The sequence below is a fragment of the Silurus meridionalis genome, chromosome 6 (assembly GCF_014805685.1).
Source record: "Silurus meridionalis isolate SWU-2019-XX chromosome 6, ASM1480568v1, whole genome shotgun sequence".
NCBI classification, from domain to species: Eukaryota; Metazoa; Chordata; class Actinopteri; order Siluriformes; family Siluridae; genus Silurus; species Silurus meridionalis.
Genome location: NC_060889.1, coordinates 1,289,440 through 1,304,288, shown reverse-complemented (window position 1 = coordinate 1,304,288; position 14,849 = coordinate 1,289,440). Strand labels below are relative to the sequence as shown.

Below are 14,849 nucleotides of genomic sequence, written 5' to 3'. Positions count from 1 at the left end.
TTCTTCCACTTTAACCCTGTGCGTGCCGCGACTGTGTTTTTGTGCTATTGTTCAGACATTAAATATTTTCTGCCTGTGCAAACCCTTCTCTCTCGACTCATATCATCTGGAGCATCCTGCATTTGGGTCCTATCATCCACTCACCTAGCCCCGCACCCGAGTTCCTGACAATCAGAGGTGTAAAGCTCTCAGATTCTGCTCTCTATCACTGCGCTCTTAAAGAATCCACACAATAATACCGAGTCAGTAAAAAGCTGCACAAAAACCTAAATAATGGTTTATATGGAGTTTCTAAAACCACAGCAGATCAAATACAGCAACCTTTAGCAACTTGTTATCAGTTAACCACAGACACAAACAACATTTCTGGGAACATATGCACCTACAAATAAAATTTAATGAAATAAATTAAAAAAATAAATAAATAAATAAATAATGAAATAAATAAATACATTTGCTAAATGACTATACATCATTCACACAAACTGTAAAATTCTGATTATAATACTTCTAATATTCATCTTCAGATTTTGTTCTAAACTTCTCAGTGGTACTTTATAGAAGGATTTATAAAGGCTTTTATGCAGAATTAAACTCATGCAGAAATTGAATCATTTTCCAAACTCAGCTGCACATTATTAATAAGTCACACATTATTAAATATATTTATATTGTTTATGTGCCACAAATTGAGCAAATAAACTTTTACTAACTTTATACTAAAGTTCAATCATTTGCATGTTCTTCAATCTCAACTTTACTTTATTATATACTGTATTTCTAAAAATTGATTACCAGAAGCAGTAACAGTAATTGTACACTGTTAAACAAATTTTTATTGCCACCTTTCAGATTTCAGGGCAGCAAATAAACAACTAAAGAACCAACCAACCAACCATACAAACAAACAAATAACACATACAATACAACATACGTTGTTGTTTTTTTGTTGTTGTTGTTTTTTTTTTTAATGCAATTTAAAAATGTTATTAAATATGGTCCAACTATTGCCATTTTTCACAGAGATAGATGTAAAATAAATGAAAAAAAAACCCCACAACCTCATTAAACAGGTTCTTTTAGTATCAGATGATATAATATCAGGTTTGAGATTAGTGACTGTGCACATTGTAAACTATGAGTGGGGCAGGATGCAAAATTTAAAATAAAAAGTAAGTGGCATGAAAACTCCTGAGATGGTATGAGAAAGAAACCTTGGGAGGAATCAAAATCAACAGTTTACTGATGGACAAAACTGTTAATGGTGATTACATTCTTAAGCCACTGTATCAAACTGTTTATATTAATTACAGTCCAAATCCATCGTCATGGTCCTTATGTTTAACTCAGTAACATCATGGATCATTAGACTGTTCATGTGAAACCATCTTCAGCAGCAGCGAGTGATCTCCAGTTGAAAAGAACTCTATTCAGAGGCAGGGCATTAGGATAAATCAGGCAGCTCTAGAAAGAAGAATAGAACAGAGTCACTGTTACCTCAGGAGCATGTTTAACTCAGTGGAGGGGTGGAAGGACAAGAGCGAGAGAGAGAAAATGATGCATTATTAAACATCCTTAATGGTACATAATAGTTTGAGACACTTGGCAGTATGATCAGGGTGCAAGGACTGCAAGGAAAGACTATTAATTACTGCATAATTAAAAGGGAGAGACAGAAGAATGCTAAATCTTCCTTGCTAATGAAGTATGACGATTCTAATTGATGCTTCATACATACTGTAACACAATTGACTTACTTGTTTAATATCAGCTGTTTCATATCAGCTTGTTATTTCAACTCGTCACATTTTTATTAGTCTTAGATGTCTCGGCTGTTTTGTAATATGATGAGAAAAAGAGAAAAGTTATTCTACAACAGCAGCACTTCCTGGGTGTGGCCTTCTAGAGACGTGTTCCCTCATGTGTAAAGTTCAGCACATACAGCACTATTATACAGAATCCTCACAGAGCTGTGTTCAGAAATGACTCAACTCTACACCTTACTGTACATAGTGAGATACACACACTGATTCTCACTGTAGTTACAGGTAATTCATATATCAGTAAATTCAGTTTACTTTTTAATATTTATGTTTGAGGCTTTAGTCTATTTATTTCTTAAGTAAATGTTTCAGTGTGCTTAAAAATTACTTGATACTTAAAATACTCCTTTATTATTTTCTTCTTTACAGCAGGCAGTTTTGCAGATAAAATTGGGCCAACAGATGAAGATGTCAATGGGAAGGAAACAGAAACTGTTACTTTGAAATGTTCATATGAGACAAACAGTCAATACATCTGGCTTTACTGGTACAAACAAAATCCAAACAGCGCACCACAGTTTTTACTGTATAAAGGCGCAAGGTCAGAAAGTTCTGAAGGGAGCACTCCTAATGATCGTCGATTAGAGTCCAAAACAACCAAAGACTCTACTGAACTTACTATCAGAGGTCTAAAGCTCTCAGATTCTGCTCTCTATCACTGCGCTCTTAGAGACGTAGCACAGTAATACAGAGTCAGTGAAAGACTGTACAAAAACCCATCAAAGATATTTCCTTTACCTACTCTTTATCAGTAAACCACAGACACAAGAAACATTTGTGGTAACAGATGCAGGTGTATGAAATAGAAAAGTAGAATAAAGAGGAATTAAAGATGCCAAATACACATTAATCACATTACAATTCACAAATATACAGTAGATTTACTCTTTACATAATAATAAAATAAAGAAAAGAAAACTGTTCAGTTTGTGTTCTGATTAATTGTAATGCATTTTTCTGCCTTCCTTCATTCATGTGCATGTGTATAAACATTCATGTTACTTTGCTGGATGTGAGCAGCTTTTTATTGCCTGAAGACAAATCTGAAGGCAGAAGACCCACAAATGAACAGAACTGAAGGCAGCTGCAGTAAAGAATCTCAAGGGAGGAAACTCAGTATTTGGTGATGTCTATGGGTTCCAGATTTCAGTCATTTACTGCAAAGGTTTTACATTTAAATATTAAAAATAATCCATATATTTATAATTATATTAGCTTGTCTAATTTGTTTTGAGGCTGTGAAAGAGACTGCACAAAAAATATTTGTAAATGTAATATTATATCAAACTCCTTACATTAAAGCTGAAAGTCTACAGTTCAGTATCATCATTATTGCTTCATTATTATTCAAATCCACTGTGGTGGTGTACAGAGGTGAAATCATACAAATTGAGTCAGTGTCCAAATATTTATGAAGTCACTTGTATTAATTCATGGCCTTTTACTATTAATGAATTTTATTACTGAAGCAGACTGAATAAACAAAATGAATGAACCTGTAACACAATAATCTGTCAGGCCGCTTTTACAGTATGAGATGAAGCAGAGTTGTGATGAATATGAATAAATATGAGTGGGCGGAGCTACATGTGGAGACATCAGAGACAATCTCACATCCACAACCCTGACATTTATTTCTAAAGCTGGAGGTCTGAACTAAACACTCAGGATCACAATGTTACTCCTCTTCTTACTTTTCTTCACTATTGCTGATATTGGTAAGTTTTATATTACACATGAAATTGTTCATTTTTAATAAACAAAAACAGTTTCCACATGAATTTATTATTGAACATTTTTTAATGATATTATTGTAATTTATTTTATAGTAGAAGCTGCTGATTACAGCATTAAACCAAAAGAAACCACTTTATCTGTAACTGAAGGCAGCAACATCACACTGTCCTGCACATATACTGGATCAGTTTACAACCTTCACTGGTATCAACAAAAACCTGGATCAAGACCAGAGTTTCTGCTGCTGATTCAAGAAACCAGTGAACATGTCACAGAAGCTCAACCACCAAATCCACGATTGTCTATAAAACTTGACAAAACTAATAAGAAAGTGGATCTGCACATCTCCTCTGCTGCTGTATCAGACTCTGCACTGTACTACTGCGCTCTGACACCCACAGTGACAGGAAACCCAACTCCACTGTACAAAAAGCACTACACATGACTGCAGCAGATTCATGCTTTTCTCACTAGATGGAGCTGTTTACATGTTTACCTCTGCATGCTCAACCTTCTGTTTATAATTTCAGCTTCTTTTTGAAGATCAACAATCATTAGGGTAATTTGTTAATGTATTTTATTTGTGAGACCCAAACTTTCTATTATTTCCTTCATTAACAATATATTTGGAAAAAGAAATCTTGTATTAGTTCATCAGTGTTTCCTACACAGGTGTTATTGAGGAATTCACAAATAAATTGTGCCTTAATTAAGCAGATGGAATTTAGCAGGAGATGAACCTGAGACTAATCTTTAAAGTAGCCTGGATCAGTAATGTGTCCTAGAACTTTATGGAACACTGTAACTTTGATGAATTTTATTTAACTGGAGCATCGTGATTTGATAGATTTAACATTCACACTTAGGATTTATCTGAAGTAATCAATCCATCTACTGTCATGGAGGGAAAAAGAAAAGGAGAATCTGGAGGACATGGGAAAAACTACAATATAAAATATAAAATAAATACGAAAGGAATTCAAAAGCAATTAAAACATGCAATAGTTTACTGATTTTATTATATCTTTTAGTGTAGAGCAGAGATGCCCAAACTAGGGTCCGCAGGCCAAAGTTGCCCCTGTTGACCTTTGATTTGGCCCATCATGTGTCATATATGATAACAGGATAAAAAAGAAGAAGGAGGATTCCATTGCCACATAGATTCATAACTAATTTACCATAACTTTTTTGTTTTACTTTTTAACCTGCAAAAAAAAATCGCATTACCTTCTTCTGTGAGCAAACTTTCAGTCAAAACTTTTGAATATAAGGACCAGCTTCATGTCTCTCATTAGAGGTCACTGATATTGCAGGCATATGGCTTTATTGTTTATAGCTTGAATCGTTGTTTTAAACTCTATAATACTGTTAATGGAATTGTTTCTATGTTTGCATTGTGCTATGATTCATTGAACTAGAAAGTGCAGAAAATAAAACTACATTAGCTGAGCTGTTTTCTATTTATTTATTATTTAATATCTAAATATAATGAATTGATAAATAAAGGGGAATCATGGCAACATTGATTTTAACAATCATTTTGGCCCACAGCCCTCAATCAAGTTTAATTTTTCAGCACTTCATAAGAAAAAGATGAGGTGTAGTCACATCAGTTCTGACATCAGGTTGTGTAACAATCCAATATTTTAAAGATTTCATTAAAATCAGTGGTGAATGATGATAATACAGTTTAGAATATGCTGGTAATAATGAAGGCTTTGATTTTAATATGTAATATATAATAATGACTTTGATTAAAATGTGGATAGATTCCCCATGTGATGCTGAATGTAAAACCAGTGTGTTTCAGTAAGAATCAACAGTCTGTCAGTAACATTGGTGACTCTGTCATGTGATGCTGTAGGGAGGAGCTTCATGAACTCTAATCATGTTAACTGGTTAGAGCACAGAATATCTTCATTCAGCTAAAACCATTCATCATGTTCACTGTTATATTTATGTACCTGTGGCTTTCTGTGGGTGAGTTATACGTAGATTTATTTTATTATGTAATTTTTTTTTTTTCTGGATATTAATACGAGGTATGTAGATTGATTGTGTAAAGGTTAAAAACATTATATTCTCTTCTCTATGACAGGTGACTCCATGGCAGATTCAATAAAGCCACTTTTTACTCATAAAGCTGTAGATGAAGGTGATAATGTTACTCTGTCCTGCAGATATGAAATCACTGGTACAACAACCTCCAACCTCCACTGGTATAAACAATATCCAAAATCTAAACCTGAGTTCCTTCTTAATATTATGCAGACTGGAACTCTAGTTTCCAATAAACCAGCACGAATGGATGCTAAAATTCGTGGAGATGAAGTGGATCTGATCATCTCCTCTGCTGCTGTATCAGACTCTGCTCTATACTACTGTGCTCTGGTGCCCACAGTGACAGGAAATCCAGCTGCTCTGTACAAAAACACTGACACAGTTTTGTTAAAGTATATTAAAGCAAGTTCTGACAAATATTTTGAGAAGTTTAAATACCCTTTTTAAGGATTCTCTCTTGTGTTTATAAAAAAATATATTGTTGGTACATGCATTAATTCTTTATTAAATTATCTACACGGGTCATTTCTGTGCATTCAGGTACCCCCTGAATGAGATATCAGTCCTTTGCAGAACACCATGCACAAACCCTTTCACACACTCATTCACACTCCAATTTATCCTAGCAAATTTCCTATAGTCATGTTTTTTAGAAACCCACACAGACACGGGGTGAAAACACAGAACTGCACACAAACTGACAGTAACTTCAGCACACACACACCTCCGTTAACCTGCTGAAGTGCACCTGATCCTCAAATCCCTCTTTCTCATGAAAACATCCCTGAGAGCTGCCTATCATGTAATGCTGACTGAGAAATCAGAGCTAGAATTGTGTTCAGGGCTGAAGTGTGATTTCTTTTTACTGTGAATGTCACACTTTCATCACATTGTTGCATTTGTGGTGAGTTGGAGAAATTATTATCAATATTAGACTGTTTTTTTTTTTTTGTGGCTCCTAGTAGATGGATTCCTGACTTTAAATTGCTTCTAGGTTTGAAAATGTTAGCAATGTGTGTATGACCTGTATGTGGGAGTAAATATGTATTAGTGTGTAAAGGTTTTTCTCCTTGGTGAACACAAGATGGCGCAGTCACTTATCTTATTGTGGGAAAAGTACTAGAGCTCCACACAACCCTGCTCACATTCTCTGATGATGAATCCTCATTTTCACAATAAAACCTCTGTGATATAAACTACAGCTGTTCTTCTATCATACACACTGCACTAATATTATCCTCACTCCTGCCCTGATTACTCTTAGTAGCTCAACTCATTTATAGAGACACCATTCTGATAAAACTACACAACTGTCCACTTTACACTAAACTGTCATAAGAATAAATACTCATTAATACTCAAAGTGTCAAACACTGAACTCATCTGTAACAAACACTGCATATAGTGTCTCTTCTCTTCTCTTCTCTTCTCTTCTCTTCTCTTCTCAGTAATATAGAAACACTACTACAAGATTGTGATTAGGGCTGCATTTTTTTTTTGCGTAACATGTTTAAGTTTTTATATAGTACATTTAATGTCAGTATAGTCATAATTACATGAATGCAAGTTTGTGTTTGCTCAAATGCTTCCCATGTGATGCTGAATGTAAAACCAGTGTGTTTCAGTAAGAATCAACAGTCTGTCAGTAACATTGGTGACTCTGTCATGTGATGCTGTGGGTGGAGCTTCATGAACTCTAATCATGTTAACTGGTTAGAGCACAGAATATCTTCATTCAGCTAAAACCATTCATCATGTTCACTGTTATATTCATGTGTCTGTGGCTTTCACTAGGTGAGTTTTTATTTTTATTTTTAAATGTTATTGTATAAATATTTGAAGTTAAAATGAAGTGTAATTAGTGTCTGTAGTGACAAGAACAGTCAAAATGTCGGTTTGACATGTAATTCTGACTTATGTAAAAGTTAAAACATTATGTTCTCTTCTCTATGACAGGTGACTCCATGGCAGATTCAATAGAGCCACGTTTTACTCATAAAGCTGTAGATGAAGGTGAAAATGTTACTCTGTCCTGCAGATATGAAATCACTGGTACAATCAGCTCCAACCTGCACTGGTATAAACAATATCCAAAATCTAAACCTGAGTTCCTTCTTAATATTATGCAGACTGGAACTCTAGTTTCCAATAAACCAGCACAAATGGATGCTAAAATTCGTGGAGATGAAGTGGATCTGATCATCTCCTCTGCTGCTGTATCAGACTCTGCTCTATACTACTGTGCTCTGGTGCCCACAGTGACAGGAAATCCAGCTGCACTGTACAAAAACCCTGACACAGTTTTGTTTAAGTATATTGAAGGAAGTTCTGACAAATATTTTGAGAAGTTTAAATACCCTTTTTAAGGATTCTCTCTTGTGTTTATAAAAAGAATATATTGTTGGTACATGCATTAATTCTTTATTAAATTATCTACACGGGTCATTTCTGTGCATTCAGGTACCCCTGAATGAGATATCAGTCCTTTGCAGAACTCCATGCACAAACCTTTTCACACACTCATTCACACATTTATCCCAGCAAATTTCTTATAGTCATGTTTTTTAGAAACCCACACAGACACGGGGTGAAAACACAGAACTTTTCACAAACTTACAATAACTTCAGCACACACACACCTCCGTTAACCTGCTGAAGTGCACCTGATCCTCAAATCCCTCTTTCTCATGAAAACATCCCTGAGAGCTGCCTATCATGTAATGCTGACTGAGAAATCAGAGCTAGAATTGTGTTCAGGGCTGAAGTGTGATTTCTTTTTACTGTGAATGTCACACTTTCATCACATTGTTGCATTTGTGGTGAGTTGGAGAAATTATTATCAATATTAGACTGTTTTTTTTTTGTTTTTTTTTTTTTTTTTTTTTAGCGTAACATGTTTAAGTTTTATATAGTACATTTAATGTCAGTATAGTCATAATTACATAAATGCAAGTTTGTGTTTGCTCAAATGCTTCCCATGTGATGCTGAATGTAAAGCCAGAATAACAATAGTATTGGTGACTCTGTCATGTGATGCTGTGGGTGGAGCTTCATAAAGCTTTATGATGTTCACATATTAGATACAGAAAGACCTCAAAATATTTTCATTCAGCTAAAACTATTCATCATGTTCACTGGTATATTCATGTGTCTGTGTCTTTCACTAGGTGAGTTTTTATTTTTTATTTTTTTAAATGTTATTGTATAAATATTTGAAGTTAAAATGAAGTGTAATTAGTGTCTGTAGTGACAAGAAAAAACAAAATGTCGGTTTGACATGTAATTCTGACTTATGTAAAAGTTAAAACATTATGTTCTCTTCTCTATGACAGGTGACTCCATGGCAGATTTAATAAAACCACTTGTCACTCATGAATCTGTAGATGAAGGTGATGATGTTACTCTGTCCTGCAACTACGAAATAAGTGATACAAACACATACCTGCACTGGTACAGACAACAACCAAAATCTAAACCTGTGTTCCTTCTTTATATTCATCAATCTACTAAATTTAAAAGTGACATTCCACCACGTCTGGACGTTGACATTGATAAAAATAATAAACAAGTGAATCTGATCATCTCCTCTGCTGCTGTATCAGACTCTGATCTATACTACTGTGCTCTGGCGCCCACAGTGACAGGAAATCCAGCTGCTCTGTACAAAAACCCATTTTGATGTTTGAATAGCAGAGCCGCTGATGATCTTGAGTCATTTACCAGCCATCCTGGGGGACATTCGTCTGTTTCTCTTTTGATTTATAAAAAACTAAATGTATATCTTTGATTAATATTGGGTTTTTAATTTATATTGGATGTATTTTCATATAAGAAAATTTAATATAATGTTTAAGAGTTTTGTTTTCACTGTTCTTCTGTTATTCATATTCCTGGTGCACTTCTTCTTCTACATAACTGCATATTCTGACTAAACTATCCAGACATTCCACTCTAGAATCATCTCATCTAGACTTATTGTATTAATGTTTTTTCGCTACACAAACCCAGCCTCTTTAAACATCATCTCCTCACAAGCATGAACAAAGATAAACTTACCTCTCCTTTACCAGTCATATGCACTGCTGCATTCTCTATTGTTTTTGAGGAAAGAGGGCACTTCTACTTCACCTTCTGCAGCAACATCATGGTTCCTTATTTGAAGAGATCAGTGGTAAAGAATATCTGATCCTTAACTCCCTCTTTCGCATGAAAACAACTCTGAGAACTGTCTATCAATAAATGCTGACTGAGAAATCAGAATTGTGTCCAGGTCTTTCACTGTGAAGGTCACACTTTCATTACATGTTTTTCTCTCTGGTGAACACAAGAGGGCACAGTCACTTATCTTATTGTGGGACACGTACCAGAGCACCACACATCCCTGCTCACATTCTTTGATGATGAATCCTCATTTTTACAATAAAACCTCTGTGATATAAACTACAGCTGTTCTTCTATCATACACACTGCACTAATATTATCCTCACTCCTGCCCTGATTACTCTTAGTAGCTCAACTCATTTATAGAGACACCATTCTGATAAAACTACACAACTGTCCACTTCACACTAAACTGTCATAAGAATAAATACTCATTAATACTCAAAGTGTCAAACACTGAACTCATCTGTAACAAACACTGCATATAGTGTCTCTTCTCTTCTCTTCTCTTCTCTTCTCAGTAATATAGAAACACTACTACAAGATTGTGATTAGGGCTGCATTTTTTTTTTGCGTAACATGTTTAAGTTTTTATATAGTACATTTAATGTCAGTATAGTCATAATTACATGAATGCAAGTTTGTGTTTGCTCAAATGCTTCCCCATGTGATGCTGAATGTAAAGCCAGAATAACAATAGTATTGGTGACTCTCTGTCATGTGATGCTGAATGTAAAGCCAGAATAACAATAGTATTGGTGACTCTCTGTCATGTGATGCTGTGGGGTGGAGCTTCATAAAGCTTTATGATGTTCACATATTAGATACAGAAAGACCTCAAAATATTTTCATTCAGCTAAAACTATTCATCATGTTCACTGGTATATTCATGTGTCTGTGTCTTTCACTAGGTGAGTTTTTATTTTTTATTTTTTTAAATGTTATTGTATAAATATTTGAAGTTAAAATGAAGTGTAATTAGTGTCTGTAGTGGCAAGAACAGTCAAAATGTGGGTTTGACATGTAATTCTGACTCATGTAAAAGTTATAACATTATGTTCTCTTCTCTATGACAGGTGACTCCATGGCAGATTTAATAAAACCACTTGTCACTCATGAATCTGTAGATGAAGGTGATAATATTACTTTGTCCTGCAGATACGAAATAAGTGATACAAACACCTACCTGCACTGGTACAGACAACAACCAAAATCTAAACCCGTGTTCCTTCTTTATATTCATCAATCTACTAAATTTAAAAGTGACATTCCACTACGTCTGGACGTTGGCGTTGATAAAAATAAGAAAGTGGATCTGATCATCTCCTCTGCTGCTGTATCAGACTCTGCTCTATACTACTGTGCTCTGCAGCCCACAGTGACAGGAAATCCAGCTGCACTGTACAAAAACCCATTTTGATGTGTGAATAGCAGATCCCCTGATGATGTTGAGTCATTTACCAGCCATCCTGAGGGAAATTTGTCTGTTTCTCTTTTGATTTATAAAAAAACTAAATGTATATCTTTGATTAATATTGGGTTTTTAATTTATATTGGATGTGTTTTATATAAGAAAGTTAAATATAATGTTTAAGTTTTATATAGTACATTTAATGTCAGTGTAGTCATAATTACATAAATGCAAGTTTGTGTTTGCTCAAATGCTTCCCCATGTGATGCTGAATGTAAAGCCAGAATAACAATAGTATTGGTGACTCTCTGTCATGTGATGCTGTGGGGTGGAGCTTCATAAAGCTTTATGATGTTCACATATTAGATACAGAAAGACCTCAAAATATTTTCATTCAGCTAAAACTATTCATCATGTTCACTGGTATATTCATGTGTCTGTGTCTTTCACTAGGTGAGTTTTTATTTTTAAATGTTATTGTATAAATATTACAAGTTAAAGTGAAGTGTAATTAGTGTCTGTAGTGGCAAGAACAGTCAAAATGTGGGTTTGACATGTAATTCTGACTCATGTAAAAGTTATAACATTATGTTCTCTTCTCTATGACAGGTGACTCCATGGCAGATTTAATAAAACCACTTGTCACTCATGAATCTGTAGATGAAGGTGATGATGTTACTCTGTCCTGCAACTACGAAATAAGTGATACAAACACATACCTGCACTGGTACAGACAACATCCAAAATCTAAACCTGTGTTCCTTCTTTATATTCCTCAATCTACTAAATTTAAAAGTGACATTCCACTACGTCTGGACGTTGACATTGATAAAAATAATAAAAGAGTGGATCTGATCATCTCCTCTGCTGCTGTATCAGACTCTGCTCTATACTACTGTGCTCTGCAGCCCACAGTGACAGGAAATCCAGCTGCACTGTACAAAAACCCATTTTGATGTTTGAATAGCAGAGCCGCTGATGATCTTGAGTCATTTACCAGCCATTCTGGGGGACATTCGTCTGTTCCTCTTTTGATTCATAAAAAAACTAAATGTATATTTTTGATTAATATTGGGTTTTTAATTTATATTGGATGTATTTTCATATAAGAAAATTTAATATAATGTTTAAGAGTTTTGTTTTCACTGTTCTTCTGTTATTCATATTCCTGGTGCACTTCTTCTTCTACATAACTGCATATTCTGACTAAACTATCCAGACATTCCACTCTAGAATCATCTCATCTAGACTTATTGTATTAATGTTTTTTTGCTACACAAACCCAGCCTCTTTAAACATCATCTCCTCACAAGCATGAACAAAGATAAACTTACCTCTCCTTCACCAGTCATATGCACACTGCTGCATTCTCTATTGTTTTTGAGGAAAGAGGGGCACTTCTACTCCACCTTCTGCAGCAACAGCATGGTTCCTTATTTGAAGAGATCAGTGGTAAAGAGCATCTGATCCTTAACTCCCACTTTCCATGAAAACAACCCTAAGAACAGTCTATCAATAAATGCTGACTGAGAAATCAGAATTGTGTCCAGGTCTTTCCCTGTGAATGTCACACTTTCATTACAGGCTTTTCTCCCTGGTGAACACAAGAGGGCACAGTCACTTATCTTATTGTGAGAAACGTACTAGAGAGACACAGGTCCCTGCTTACATTCTTTGATGATGAATCCTCATTTTCACAATAAAACCCATGTGTGTAGAAACACGTTCTTCTATCATACACACCATATTTAACTTACCCTAACTCCAGTTCTATTTATGTAATTTTATATACAGTAGCTTTCCTCTTATGTTCTCCAACGCCTCACTCTAAAATACGTCATAAGTGTTCAGGTTGAGACACACTGAGTGTGTATGGAGGAGAAAACCTGTAAAAACTATAAATAAGTAAATGTCTACTAACAACACTGAATGTTAAAATTTTCACTTTCTTACAGATAACCACATAGAAGAAATATTTAATTTTATTTTAATGGTAATGTTAAATGCCTTTAATTTGTTTTTTTAATAAATATCAGAAAATTCAGCAAAACATGCAAAATAAACGATTCATCTTTGATTTAAATAAGGTTTTCCTATTTCACCTTTATAACTTCACATAACATTTACATTCAGAATGACTACACCTCAGTAAAAGTGGGCGGAGCTCGATGTGGTGAGATACAGTTTAGACAGTTTCACAGAGATACTGACATTTATATCTACTGCAAGACACAACCATCATGTTCCTCTTCTTTCTTTTCATAGTTGTTCAAATCATTGGTAAGTCTTTTATATTCTACATAAACTTTATGTGGATGCTGGAGATTTGTACTGAAACATAAACATGATGATTCAGTTGGTAAAATAAATGTAAAAGAAATATTTGTTGTTGTAATGTGTTTACAGCAGGAGCTGTTGGCAGCAGCATTACACCAGAACAAACCATCATATCTTCACCTGAAGGCAGTAACACAACACTGACCTGCACATATGATGCACAGTCTTCTAGATTTCTCCACTGGTATCGACACAAGCCTCAAACAGGACCAGAGTTTCTGCTGCTGGTTATTATATCTTCAAGTGCTGTCACTAAAGCTAAACACCTTGACCCGAGAATATCCATCACACTTCGTAAACAGGATAATAAAGTAGATCTGGAGATCTTTCCTGCTGCAGTATCAGACTCTGCACTGTACTACTGCGCCATGGAGCCCACAGTGACACAAAACTCATACACACTGTACAAAAAGTGAAGTTTGATTTATTTTCCCCATCAGAAGGGGGAGCTGTTCACCTGTTTCATTTAAATACAGGTTACTTTCTTAGTTCAAAACTTTTATGTTCAATTGTTTAAAATATCAACAATTATCTTCTTACCAGTGTTGGGTGATGGTATTGTTTGACAAAACAATTGAGAAACCAACAGAAAATGAATAGTTTTTACTGTATAAAGTTGCAAAGTCAGCAACAGCACAACACAATACCTCTGGATTAGAATCAGAAGCAACGCCAGACTCTACTGAACTTACGATCAGAGGACTAAAGCTCTCAGATTCTGCTCTCTATCACTGCGCTCTTGAAGTAGGTGCACAGTGATACAGAGTCACTAAAACGCTGTACAAAAACCTAACAATGGCACGTTGTCAGGGATTCCCCTGCCACGCCTCCCTCAGCCGCTGTCAGAGATTCACCCTGCCACGCCCCCCTCAGTAGCTGTCAGAGATGCACCCTGCCACGCCCCCCTCAATAGCTGACATGGTTCCTCGTTATCCCGTGCCTGCCTGAAAACGACCGACACCTGTGGCTCGTTACGGATCAGACTATATAAACTCACCTTCTCGAGTCACAGGCTTTCGGTTCTTGTATTGTCATGCTGGTCATCTCCTGCTCCCGCGACCGCCAGCCTGCCCGCTGGTTCTGTTCCCAGATTCTGTGTCCATGTGCAGATTACTCGTTGCCGGTGCAGTTTACTTTCGTTTTCGGACTCTAGGTTTAGTTTTGGATTACTCGTCTCGAGCGGATATTTTTGTTTGTGTTCTTGCCACGGCAACTGTTTGTTTCTTTTTTGTTGAACTGATTTTGATTAAAGACAATGATAGAGTTATTTCCGCTTCCGCGTCATCAGCCTGACACACGTGAAGTTTTTAAAACCGCAG

At 35.5% G+C, this 14,849-nt stretch overlaps 1 long non-coding RNA gene across 1 annotated transcript; it reads left to right on the top strand.

The window, feature by feature from the left end:
* Positions 1-4,056: 4,056 nt before the first annotated feature.
* Positions 4,057-5,517, top strand: LOC124387739. The gene is made up of 3 exons (XR_006926219.1): positions 4,057-4,119; positions 5,112-5,185; positions 5,425-5,517. It is a non-coding gene; the product is annotated as an uncharacterized LOC124387739 (long non-coding RNA).
* The last annotated feature ends 9,332 nt before the right edge of the window (positions 5,518-14,849 follow it).